Raw genomic sequence first — 11,800 nt, 5'->3', positions numbered from 1 at the left:
GGCATACTGATGAAATTTTCCAGGGACATGGGAAACTATTCTCCTTAAGACAACGTTTAAACAGTTTTGTAAGTATGGGCGCTAGTTCAGGTTGAAGTTTTTTTAGTACTATAATTGGAATACCGTCAGGGCCAGTTGCTTTACTAGAATCAAGGTTTTTGATTAGCTTGGCAACATCACGTACAAAAAAAAACTTCCTTCGTAATCCCGTGTCATTTTATTTACTTAATCTATCACCGCTATATTTCCAGACGCAATTTTTTAATCTCTACGATATTTGAACTTTTAGACGTAATCCACCACACTAGTTTACTATAATTTATTTTCTCTCATAAAATGTATATACATGTATATATGACATCTAATTTACATAAGGAAAACACGCTGCTCTCCCGCATCATTATATATAGCCCCAATCCTCCGACTCTCTCGTCAATGACCATCCCTCTTGAAGAAGCCCGCATAAATCGGGCGAAACGTTGAGTATTCAGGTCCTTCCACCTCCATTTTATTTCATATATATATATATATAAATACGAATGTATATATATATATCGATATATACTTATATATAACTATCTATAATATAAAGTGTGTGTGTGTGGTCGTGGTCGTGGTCGGTCGGTCACGAATAGGCTCCTATATGGTTAACTATTTTAAGGACTGATTACATATAATGATAGGAGATGTATCGAGACACAGGAATGCGTATGTTTAATCCTGCAGAACGGTGGTTCATTAAAATTTGGGGGTCTGCGTTCGCGCCTTGTCCACAAAGTATGGAAATAAAAAAATTTAAATTAAAAAAAAAACGTTTACAAGTGTTTTTGATATAGATGTACATAAGAATACTTTGATAAGTATGTTTTAACTTAAATAGTGATGGTATAATAAAACTGTGGGGTCTGCGTTCGCGCCTCGCCTCCATAGAATGGAAATAGGCACAAACTTAATAAAGACTTTTCATATCTACCTGTGTAAGTATACTTTGATAAGGATGTTTCAGTTTCAACAAACATGGCATAAGAAAATTATGGGGTATTCGTTCGCGCCTGACCTCCATAGAATGGAAATATATCACAAAGTTTAACAAGGTTTTTTAATATAGATCCACAGAATATTGTGGTAAGTGTTTCAGTGTGAAAAGTATGGTATAATAAATTATAGGTTTTATCTATTTTATTTTTACTTTCATCATATTTTGCTTTGGTTTTGATACCCCCGAATTCGAAGTTATCTCTTTACAACCCGTCCTTTTCATAACCTATCATACTTTAATAAATCAGAGTCCATTTTCTGTAGGCTGTTTTTGAACCCAGTCAACGACGGGTACTTTTGCTAGTATATATATATATATATATATATATATATATATATATATATATATATATATATATCCAACTGTAAGGTATTCCTCTCCCTCTCTCTCTTCAACTGTAAGACATTCATGTCTCTCTCTCTTTCTCTCTTTCTCTCTCTCTCTCTCTCTCTCTCTCTCTCTCTCTCTCTTCAACTGTAAGATATATATACATATATTAGTGATTGGAAGACTCCAATATTTTCCCGATTCCGATAAAATTACCAATTCCGATTCTTTCTAAATATTTGACTATTACAATAGAAAAATGCGAGCATGAAAAGTAATGTGGTTAAGCTTAAACATGGAAAAGTAAAGGATTAGTTGTTAAAACTGGAAAAGAAAAGGACAAGATATTCTAGTAAACAAGGCCGATAGCCATTAGTCGCGTGCTCTCGTGTAATGAATGAATGCGTGAATGTAGGATTGACATGAAATTCTTAAAGATAAACTAAAATGACCGAAAAATTGTCTGAAATGACTTAAATAAATAAAAAGTAAATGACTTAGAATGACTTTAATTAACTTAAGGATGACTTGAATGCTTAAGAAATAACTGGAATCCTTCAAAAACAACTTGAATGATCTGGAGAATGACTTGAATGGCTTTGAGACTGACTGGTTGTAAAGTGGGTGATCATTTTACATTAAATTAATACAGAAAAGTGATCCCCTACAAAGTTACAAACATAAGTATAGCATGTAGTAAGAACAGATACTACACTTGGATCTTGGCCAAAAGGCCAAGAAACGGGTATTTATTTGCTCCCCCCACCGAGCAAATTTGGCACAAGGCCGATTTTTATTGTGAGGAGTGAAGGGGAAATGGGGACCAACTCGCCGGGGAGTAGGGAAGCTGGATAATGGCAATTGGTATGAAGGGTTGCCCATACATTGACCAAGGTCTTATATATGGGGTTGCCCCCACATATGGTCTTTGCTTGCAGTATCTGCCGAAACAGATACTACACTTTGAGATATTAAATCCTTTATTCATGTTAAATATACAGTGAAAATCAACAATGAACAAAAACTTAGGCACATGGCCAACTCAAAGGGGGGATTGTGGGGGTCGTTGGTCACCCTTGTCACTCCAGAACTAAACAAAATCAAAAGTTTCTCCTAGCTAGTATCTTCTTTCGCCATAATACCGCATTCACCCTTTCATACTGGGGGACGTCCTACTTAACTCCCAATTTTTAAAACATTTTTTATTGACGTGTAAAAACAAAAAAAGATAACAATAAAATGGTACAATAATTCATTTGTGTCGAGGACGGGGGGGGGAGAAAAAACAAAAGGTGATTAATACGACCCTCCCAACCCCGTCTAGTTGATAGACTGCCCGTTCCACTAGGTTTGTAAAAGGAACCTCGCTTCTTTGGGTCAGTCTCTAAGTGGGGATGCCCTCTAGATGCGGGTGAATGGAGAAAAGAAAATTTTGTGGGTAAGGGATGGGGGGGGTAGTTTGTATTTCTTTCTCTCCAAGATGGGTGAAATTTAGAGGAGGGGTTGAAAACAAAAACTGCAAGTAGGAGGGGGTGGAGATCTTGGAGGCTTCCTAATCAGGTAGGGATGGAACACACACTCAGCTACTTGTTTAATTTTACTTTACGGGACTGTGCGTTCCACACCTAGGCGGGGAAAACATATTCAAATTTGGCTCCTCTTCGTACACACAGACTTGCTACATGTATCCATCTTCTGTCAAATGCCGCACGATGCAGCCTTCTTCTATCACATCTGATCTTCACTCGTAGTTGATGTTTAAAGAAAGCGATCAGATCCTGATCAGAAAAAGACAACACCCTCTGGCAACCTTGCAGATGCGACGTCCAAATCACCATTCTCGCCACGGCTAGGATAGTAACGTAGACCATTTGTCTTTCCCGGTCCCACGGCGGCCTCACGTTGTCAACGACATTGGATACAGTAATTGGGCAAGGATGCTCAGGGTCGATGTGAGCCGTCACTTCGCTGACATACGACCAGTACTGGCGGAGTTCGTGGCAATCAAAGAAATCATGATCAGTCATTACTACGGCCGTTGTCCAAAAACCCGGTAGTGCATTGTATGTTGTTGAGTGGAAGTGCATTTCGGGCCAATTGCCAGGTCAGAGAGAACTCCAAATTGTTCAGATGACTCGAACCTGGCCCCCAGCTCCACGCGGAGCAGATCTCACTCTGCTGCCAACCCAAACGCGCACATAGCGGGTCGTCGGCGGCCCCCTTCACTAGATCCCTGTGTAGTTCCCTACGGGTAGCAGTCACAAGGTCGCTGGACCTTGGTAGTCGTTTTAGTGCGGCTCGGAACTCTTTCATGTGGGCAGATTCTCCCCGCTGCCTGTGACGGCTCTTGATAGAAGGGTCGAGAATGAGGTCGGGGAAGGCGGCAGTAACCACGGGGTGCCACGGTTGGTCATCTTGCATATAGTGGCTCAGGAATGGCAGCCTCTCAGCGTCTCGATGACACTTCAAGTCTGGCATTCCCAAGCCTCCCTCACACCGACGTTGAATACAGACCTGTCTTCTCACCCAGTGTCTTCCTCTGTCCCAAAGAAGTGAGGACAAGAGTTCGACGAGAATTGTTAGGTGTTGTGTAGGCAGGGGAAGTACGGCCAGTCGGTAAAGGATGAAAGGAAAGACGTAAGTGGTGCACGCCTCAGCTCTACCCTTTAAGGAAAGTTTCCTAGGAAGCCACAAATTGACTGCAGCCTCCACCTTTGACCGTACCTCCAACCAATTTTTGTCAAGCTGGAGACCCGGTCTGAACCACATGCCGAGGATCCGAACCAGGCCATCTGTCCAGCTGAAGGTCGCCGGGAGGTTGGTGTTGCCACTCCAAGCGCCCAACCGCAGTCCTACCGACTTGCTGCAGTTTATCTTGGTCCCTGTAATTCTTTCGTACCGAGGTAGAGCCTCCGACACGATCTCGATGTCTCCGAAGCTCGACACAAGGATTGTGACATCATCGACGAATGCGGATACCTTGGCGGCTGAGCCACCGGGTATTATGATTCCACGCAGGACCGAATTTGCCTCCCCACATTTCAGCTTGTGGAGCAGGGACTCCAAAGCCAGGACATAGAGCAGGGGCGACAGCGGACAACCCTGATGAACCGACTGAGAGATAACAAAGGGTTTCGAGCACTTTCCGTTGACTTACACGACGGCTGTGGGCTGTCGATACATCACGGAGATACACTTGCAGAAGTCTGGTTTAAAACCGGCGGCCTCTAAGACAGATGCCAAGAAACGATGGTCGACCCTATCGAAAGATTTGGACTGATCTAAGTTGATCAGCGCGGCTTCCGTGTCGTCATCTATCCCTCCCTCTAGGATCCTGCGTATCAGGTGCAAGTTGTTCTGAATCGATCTCCCCTTCACAGCGTAGTTCTGTTCCGGTTCAATCAACTCGTCGATAACAACTTGCAGCCGATTCGACAGGACCTTGGCCAAAATCTTCAACTCTGTGTTTAGTAGAGTTATGGGCCTGTAGTCGTCTAACTCTTCCCTACCATGCCCGTCACCTTTCCTCAGCAATGTGATCACTCCCTTGGTTACATGCTCCGGGATGAATCCCTGAGCAGAAGAGGCAGAAACATGGGCGATAGCCTCAAATACAGTTTGTATGGTAGACCATCGGGTTCCCGTGATCTGTCACATCTGACCTGCTTCAGCGCAGTAAAACTTTCCCGCTCCGTCACCCGACCTTTGAAACTAGCCGCTCTAACCACCTCAAGGCGGGGAGAGTCAGCCAAATAGTCGCTAACCTCAAGGACCGGAAGATCAGGCTGCTGCGTAAAATGCTTCGAGAAATGTTCTCGAAACCCCTCGCAGATCTCCCGAGTCGATTCCAGGGTGCGTCCATCCGGATATCTTACCTTTGCAATGTACATGTCCGAGCCACGCCTTGAAATTTCACGACGTGCGTCAGTGTTGGAGTTGACTGCTTCATTGCCTATCTTTCTAAGCCTAGCTCTGACTACTTGACCGTCATAACGCTCGCTATTCTCACGCAGAAGGTCCTGCTTAGCTAGTTCCTGACTAACACTATCACCCTCCCCTGTAACCCGAGCTAGTTTCTGCTCTAGCTTCTTCTTTGTCTTGGCCTTATCTAGTGCGAGGCGCTTGGCATACTTGACGGAGAAGGTTCTAATTTTGGCTTTTAGCCCTACCCACCACTTGCTCCCGGTAACCGCCCCCACTAGTGCTTTTTGAAATAATTCTATTAGCTTCTCTTGGAAGTTTTGTATCTCCAGAAGGGAGGTGTTCAACTTCGAGTGAGCCACTATCTTAGGCCTATTTCCTAGCTTCAGCTGGGCCATAACTAGTTTATGGTCCCTCTGTCCTAACCAAGTGAACGTGGGACAGGATATGAAGTCTACTTCGTCTCTCCTAACTAATATCCTGTCCAAATAAGTGCTTTGATTGGAGGAAACGCTATTGGTCCACGTCCACATCTTCCGCCCCGGATGCTCGACCCGAAACCTGTAGACCAGACTGCATCTAGCCATCAGATCAGCCAGGCTTGACTCTCACCTCTCCGCTCCTCTAGCATCGCCTCCTACTTTATCTATCTCGGGGTCTAAGATGGCATTCCCATGCCCCATTAGAACTACTTGCTTTCGACAATCTACAAACGCATCAAGCTGACTGAAAAAGGAGACCTTCTCACGAGCGGTGCTGGGCGCATGAACCGTGATCACCCGAACACACAGAATCTTTTACGGCAACATCGGCCACAACCAGCCTCGCAACCGCATCCCTATGAACAACGTCGACCGTCGCCGACAGGGTACGTTTAACCAGCACGGAAATTCCCTTTCCCCGCGGGCTGCCATATGCTGAGAAAACCTCAAAATCTCTGGCCAGCATCTGGCAGTCCACAGAGGAAACGAAATGCGTCTCCTGGATCACAGTCACATCCACTCCCAGGGACATGAGGTCGTGCCAGAGGCGAGCCGCCCGGCCCAATGATCTCAAGCCATTCGCATTCAAACTAGCCAAATTCAAAGTCATGGTTCCTACCTTAGGGTGTGTCACATCTAGCTCCGAAGTCAGCTGGGAAGAGGACGCCGACGTTATGTGCCATGCTCAAGGTGGTCAGGTTTTTCATATCCTGAACTTCTCTCGCAATGCCACCGACGTCACAAGGATAAATTAATTTCATGGCCCTGTAGAGTGACGGATGGACCAACACTGGACCCTTCCCTTGCATTTTTTTGACAGTTCGTCAAGAGAAAGGTCATTTTTCTTAACCAGTTCGATTCTCGGAAACACCCTTTAAGCGACCTGCAGCCTTGTCCACAAGTTAGTCTTGCAGGCCTCTGAAGTTCTGACAAAAGTTATTAGGAGCAGGGCGTCCGGGAAATTTGGGGGGATATTTATATCTTTCCCTTCTATTTGTTTGTAATCGAGCAGAGGTTTTAAGTTTTTCCTCTGCCGATGGGAAATGTCTGTTGCTACAGATAGAGGGTCTACATAACATAGTTCCTCGGGGGCAAGGGCTTTTAATTTGGTTGGTCTGCGAGGGGCAGAGGAGTCACTCCCTTCTCTCAGTTCATTCTTTTCCTTTTCTTTTTGGGGTGGTGGCTCAGTTGATTGGTGTGGGGACTGGTGTTGGTGCGGTGTCTGGTTTGGGGGTTGAAGTGGGTTTGTTGTTAGGGGTGGTGTATGTTCACAGGGAGTGGGAGCCACCTTTTCTTGCCCTTTTCTTCTTTTATTTTTTTTTTTGAATTCTTTTGAATGAACCGGGGAGAGGTGAGGTCGATTTATTCTCCCTCTCACTTGCGGATTCATCCTCAGAGAAGCAGTCTTTTCTCCGCTTGATTGGTGTGGGGACCGTTGGTTGTGTCTGCTCCTCTAGTTGCTGCTGCAACTGTTTTTGTTGCTGCTGCTCTCGCTGGTGTCGTTGCTGCTGCTGCTGCTTCTGCAGCATCGGCTGCGGTGGCTGTTGTTGTTGCTGAATTTGCAGAGGCTGCTGCTTCGATTTTTAGGCTGGTGTTGGGACGGTGGCGGAAGGGATTATGGGCTTCAATTTTTGTCTCACTACCGTGCTTCATTCCTCCCCCTTGGCGACCTGGGTGGTTTGGGTTTTCCTTGGAGCTGGGGTTGATGCCGCGGTTGCAGAGGTTGTTGCCGCCTGTTTTGGAGCAGGCGCTGTCAGGGGTTGCGACTGCCTTTCGGGTCGTTTGATTAGGAGTTACCCTTTGGGGGCAGTTCCTAACCATGTGGCCCTGCTTTTGGAAAAAACTGCAGTGCGGACAACGGCCCTCCACCACTACCATCATACTGTCGTCCTTGTATGTCAGCAGTGCTGGTATCGCCCGAACATCCTCCCTCTTCAGCCTTATTGCTATTGTGTAGCAGCCCAGGTGAGTCCCAGTTTTTGACCGTACTGGGGTCACCTGTTCCACCTCACCATACTGGCTGAAGAGGCATCCTAGCAGTTCCGCAGGTATTTGGGTTGGCACATTAAATACCTGCACCCGAGTCCTTCTCTTGCCCTGGTATTTGGGCGTTAGTTTGACTCTCCCATGCTTTATTTCTTAGAGGGAGAGTCTCTCCGCATCGTCCTTGGTGGGTAGGAGGATATCCCACCTGGCGAAGCTCCTCTGGTATAGGTATAGTACCGGGATGTAAAGTTTGTGGAGGAGCCTTGCCATGTCTTCCTTCTTCACCCTCAGGAGGCGGTTTTCCGGTATATCGGAAATGACGAGGGACAGGACAGGCACCTGGTATGGGTTTTATATCTGCCCCCTCTATGTATTGTCAGCACTTTGTCAGGTACAGGTCTCTATACTCTTGAGGGGACAATTGTTTTTCTACCGTCTTCCCCCACGCAGACCCTCTTGGTGGTGTTGGTGTTGGTATGGGGTCTTTGGTGGGGTTAGACCGTTTTTGGTCTTTTATGGAGGTCACCCCTGCCTCCCCAGATTTCTTAGTCTGTCCTTTTATGGGAGTGTCGCTTTTGGGGGGGGCGGTTCCCTTTTCAGTGTCTTTTGGGCCTGACTCTCCTTGGTTAGAGTCTTTTTCGGGAGCAGCTTCCCATTTGGGGGAGTCGGCCTCTTTGGGAGCATGAACTTTTTTGTTTACTTTGAGGCCATCTGCCCCTTCCTCGTTTGTGAGGTCCAGGCGGTATGCCTCCTCATTTTCTTGATCTGCTCTTATTTTTTATTTTGGCCTGGCACCTCCTCCTTTTTGTGGTCGGAGTGAGATGCTACGACCGATTTTGTTTTTGCTCCCCTTTGGAGAGAGTCGCCCTCGGGGGGAGCAGTTGGTAAATTTTCCCTCTCCTGGAGATCTTCGAGTGATGCCATATCCGGGTGATACACCCCGTTAGTGGTTGTTTTTGCTCCTCCTGTTGAGGAGTCGTCCTCTTGGGGAGCAGTAGCCCTCTGGCTGGGGGTATCCATATTGGTGACCACTCGGCTGGGGGTATCCATATTGGTGGCCCCCGGGCTGGTTGTGTCCGTTTTGGTTCCCTCTTTTTTTAAAAATCACCGAAAAGAGTGACGTGGAGACGGCGTCCAAAGTAGGGAGCCGACTTTGCCGCCAAAAAGAAGTGGCGCCAAAAGGTGGTAAGAGGGGAGATAGAACTGGGAGTGGGAAGTTAGTGGAGGGAAGAGAGAAAGTGTTTCCGACCCTCCCTCGCGGGAACGTCGTAAATTATCAGCTCGGATATCCCCGTGAGGGGGGAGGAGCAGAGAAAGGCAGACAAAGTGGGGGTGCGGACAGAACGCTACCCAACAAGCTCGTCAGGTGTTCCAGGCACAAAAACGTGTCGCCAGAACAGCACTGCCTCGCACGGTGTATGTATCAGAGAACAGATACTACACTTTGATCTTGGCCTGGACTGGTTGTAAAATGGGTGATCATTTAATTAATACAGAAAAGTGATCCCCTACTTTATATCACAAAGTTTCAAACATAAGTACAGCATGTAGTAAGAACAGATACTACACTTTGATCTTGGCCAAAAGGCCAAGAAAAGGGTATGTATTTGCTCCCCCACCGAGCAAATTAGGCACAAGGCCGATTTTTAATGTGAGGAGTAAAGGGGAAATGGGGACCAACTCGCCGCGGAGTAGGGGAGCTGGATAGTGACAACTGGTATGAAGGGTCGCCCCCACACTGACCAAGATCCTATATGTGGGATTGCCCCCACATACGGTCCCCGCCTGCAGCATCTGCTGGAACAGATACTACACTTTGAGATATTAAATATTTTTATTCACCAAGAAATCTTAAAACAGCATCTATTAACAACAGACCTTTGATCTTAACTAAAAAGGCCAAGCACAAAAGTGTTACGGACAGACCGACCGACAGACCGACCGACGGACTGACTTATAGAGTCGCTTGCACGCGACTAAAAATATAATAATTTTATAACTTAAAATATTGCAGCATTAAGAGTTGATTATATAATGTTATGAATTGAATTTAAAAAATAATTCCTTATACTGCAATCTTTTACTTTTCCATGTTTAAGCTTAACCATATTACTTTTCATGCTCGAATTTTTTTTTTATTGTAGTCCATGATTTTCCCAGGCTTCCAATAAATTCACTTGTTCTCTGTTTAATTTCAGTCTTATTTTTTCCCATAAAGACATATGTAATAAAAATGTACGGCACTCGTCTGCTTTCAATAGAATCCTCCAATTATCTCCCTTTAATGCTTTCATTCTCTCTATTTCACTTGTTACTTCTCTTTCTGCGATAGCAGTGAATTAGTAGCAAGAGTAGTGGTTGCTATTGAAAAAAAATGTCATTGAAACCAGTCATAAAAAACGTCGCTCACCTCTTTACATATGTTTACAATTTTTAACCCTAGAAAATCCATCATAACTTTAGTTTTACTCGGCGAAAATTGATTTTTTTTTTTCAAAATATAGCTGAGAATTTGATCTATGAACTGTAATAATTGTTTGAAATTTGGTCGAAAAATGAGTGAGCGGTGAAGCTTTAAAGCAGTTTTAAATAACTAAAACTGTCACTTACCTATATATTCAAATACGGTAGTGTTCGAATGATATTTATTTTTCAGGATTGTCGTAAAGACACATGTTAAATGTGCGGATATTTTCTCAAACGTTAAAATACACTTATTAAGGATGATCTATCGATTTTCATTTTTGTTGTGGAGACGCCTACTAATTAACAGGGGTGAGTGAGATATATAAACGTATCAATCACCAATACCGGGGGAGTCCGGCAACGACCGTCAAATAGGCAAGACGCTTATGCTGCCTCCAGTAAGACATACAACACGCCACCTGCCGGAATATCTCCAACTGAAGTATATCTGAAGACATGTAAATATGCATATAACTTTTCTTCCTAATATATTATTGTATACCTTTACTTTCGTGTTCTTGTAAATTGTTTGTGCAGACACAATTTCACTGATAGTTTAAAACAATAGATTTTCATGATTTTGCCATTACTGTCAGGTGTAAAAGATTTCTTAAAACAAAATCCAATTAAAAAAAAGACACTTAAAAGAATCGTTTTTAGGGAAAATAGACACTTTTTTTCGATTCCACTACCCCCAAAAGTTCATATTTTTCCGATTTCGTATCAAAAGCTTAGGAAACGTTGGCAATGAGCTGCGCGTACTGTGAAACTTTCGTACGCAATGTAAATAACTTGCCATCGTAATTGCTGAATCCACGGTATTTAAGGTGTGCTAAATTATTAACAAGACAGTTAGTTTCGTCAATAAAATGGATCGTAAAGGTGGGTGAACAGTTCTAAAAAGAGTCCTATTAACGAACAGTTAGCAAAAGGTAAAACTACCCTTGAAATATCGAAAATGATAGGAAGATACCATCAAACTGTGAAGAACTTTGTCAAGTACCCTACAAATGTACGTAAGAGGGCTGATAAAGGTAAATCTAGAGTTGTTTCACGCCGTTCTCTTCTCCATATTGGGAATGAAGTTGTTAAGAACCCTGGGCAGACAAGTCGAGTAGTCTTTGACCAAGCCGGATTAAAGAATGCCTCAAAAAGTACTCGATGCCGCCTTCTGAAATAAGTGGCAAAATCTGTTAAGCCGTGACAAAACCTCCATTAAAGCAACATCACATACAAAACCGATTGAAATGGGCAGAGGACAACATGAAAATGGATTTTTCCAAAGTTTTGTTCACTGATGAAGTGCATGTCACTCTTGATGGCCGGAGCAAGGGATGGGTCCTAGATGGACCACATCGTCATCAACGTTTAAGGCGCCAACAAGGTGGTGGAGGGATAATGATTTGGGCTGGGATTATCGGGGGTACTTTAGTTGGCACATGGAGAGTCCCAGAAGGCGTAAAAATGACAAATGCTTACATGGCTTTTCTAACGGAGCACTTTGAACCATAGCTGAAGAATCAAAGGTTGATGTTTAGAAGAACCATTATTTTTATGCATGATAATGCTCCCTCGCATG

General features: G+C 44.4%; 2 pseudogenes; both read right to left on the bottom strand.

The window, feature by feature from the left end:
- Positions 1-1,985: 1,985 nt before the first annotated feature.
- On the bottom strand, positions 1,986-2,112 carry LOC145242542 (U2 spliceosomal RNA; annotated as a pseudogene).
- Positions 2,113-9,221: 7,109 nt separating this feature from the next.
- LOC145242408 (U2 spliceosomal RNA) lies at positions 9,222-9,356 on the bottom strand (annotated as a pseudogene).
- Between the last annotated feature and the right edge of the window lie 2,444 nt (positions 9,357-11,800).

Source organism: Euprymna scolopes, chromosome 2 (assembly GCF_053919585.1).
Source record: "Euprymna scolopes isolate OS-2025 chromosome 2, ASM5391958v1, whole genome shotgun sequence".
Lineage (NCBI taxonomy): Eukaryota > Metazoa > Mollusca > Cephalopoda > Sepiida > Sepiolidae > Euprymna > Euprymna scolopes.
Note: the sequence above shows the minus strand (reverse complement) of the source record. Positions and strands in the feature narration are given on the sequence as shown.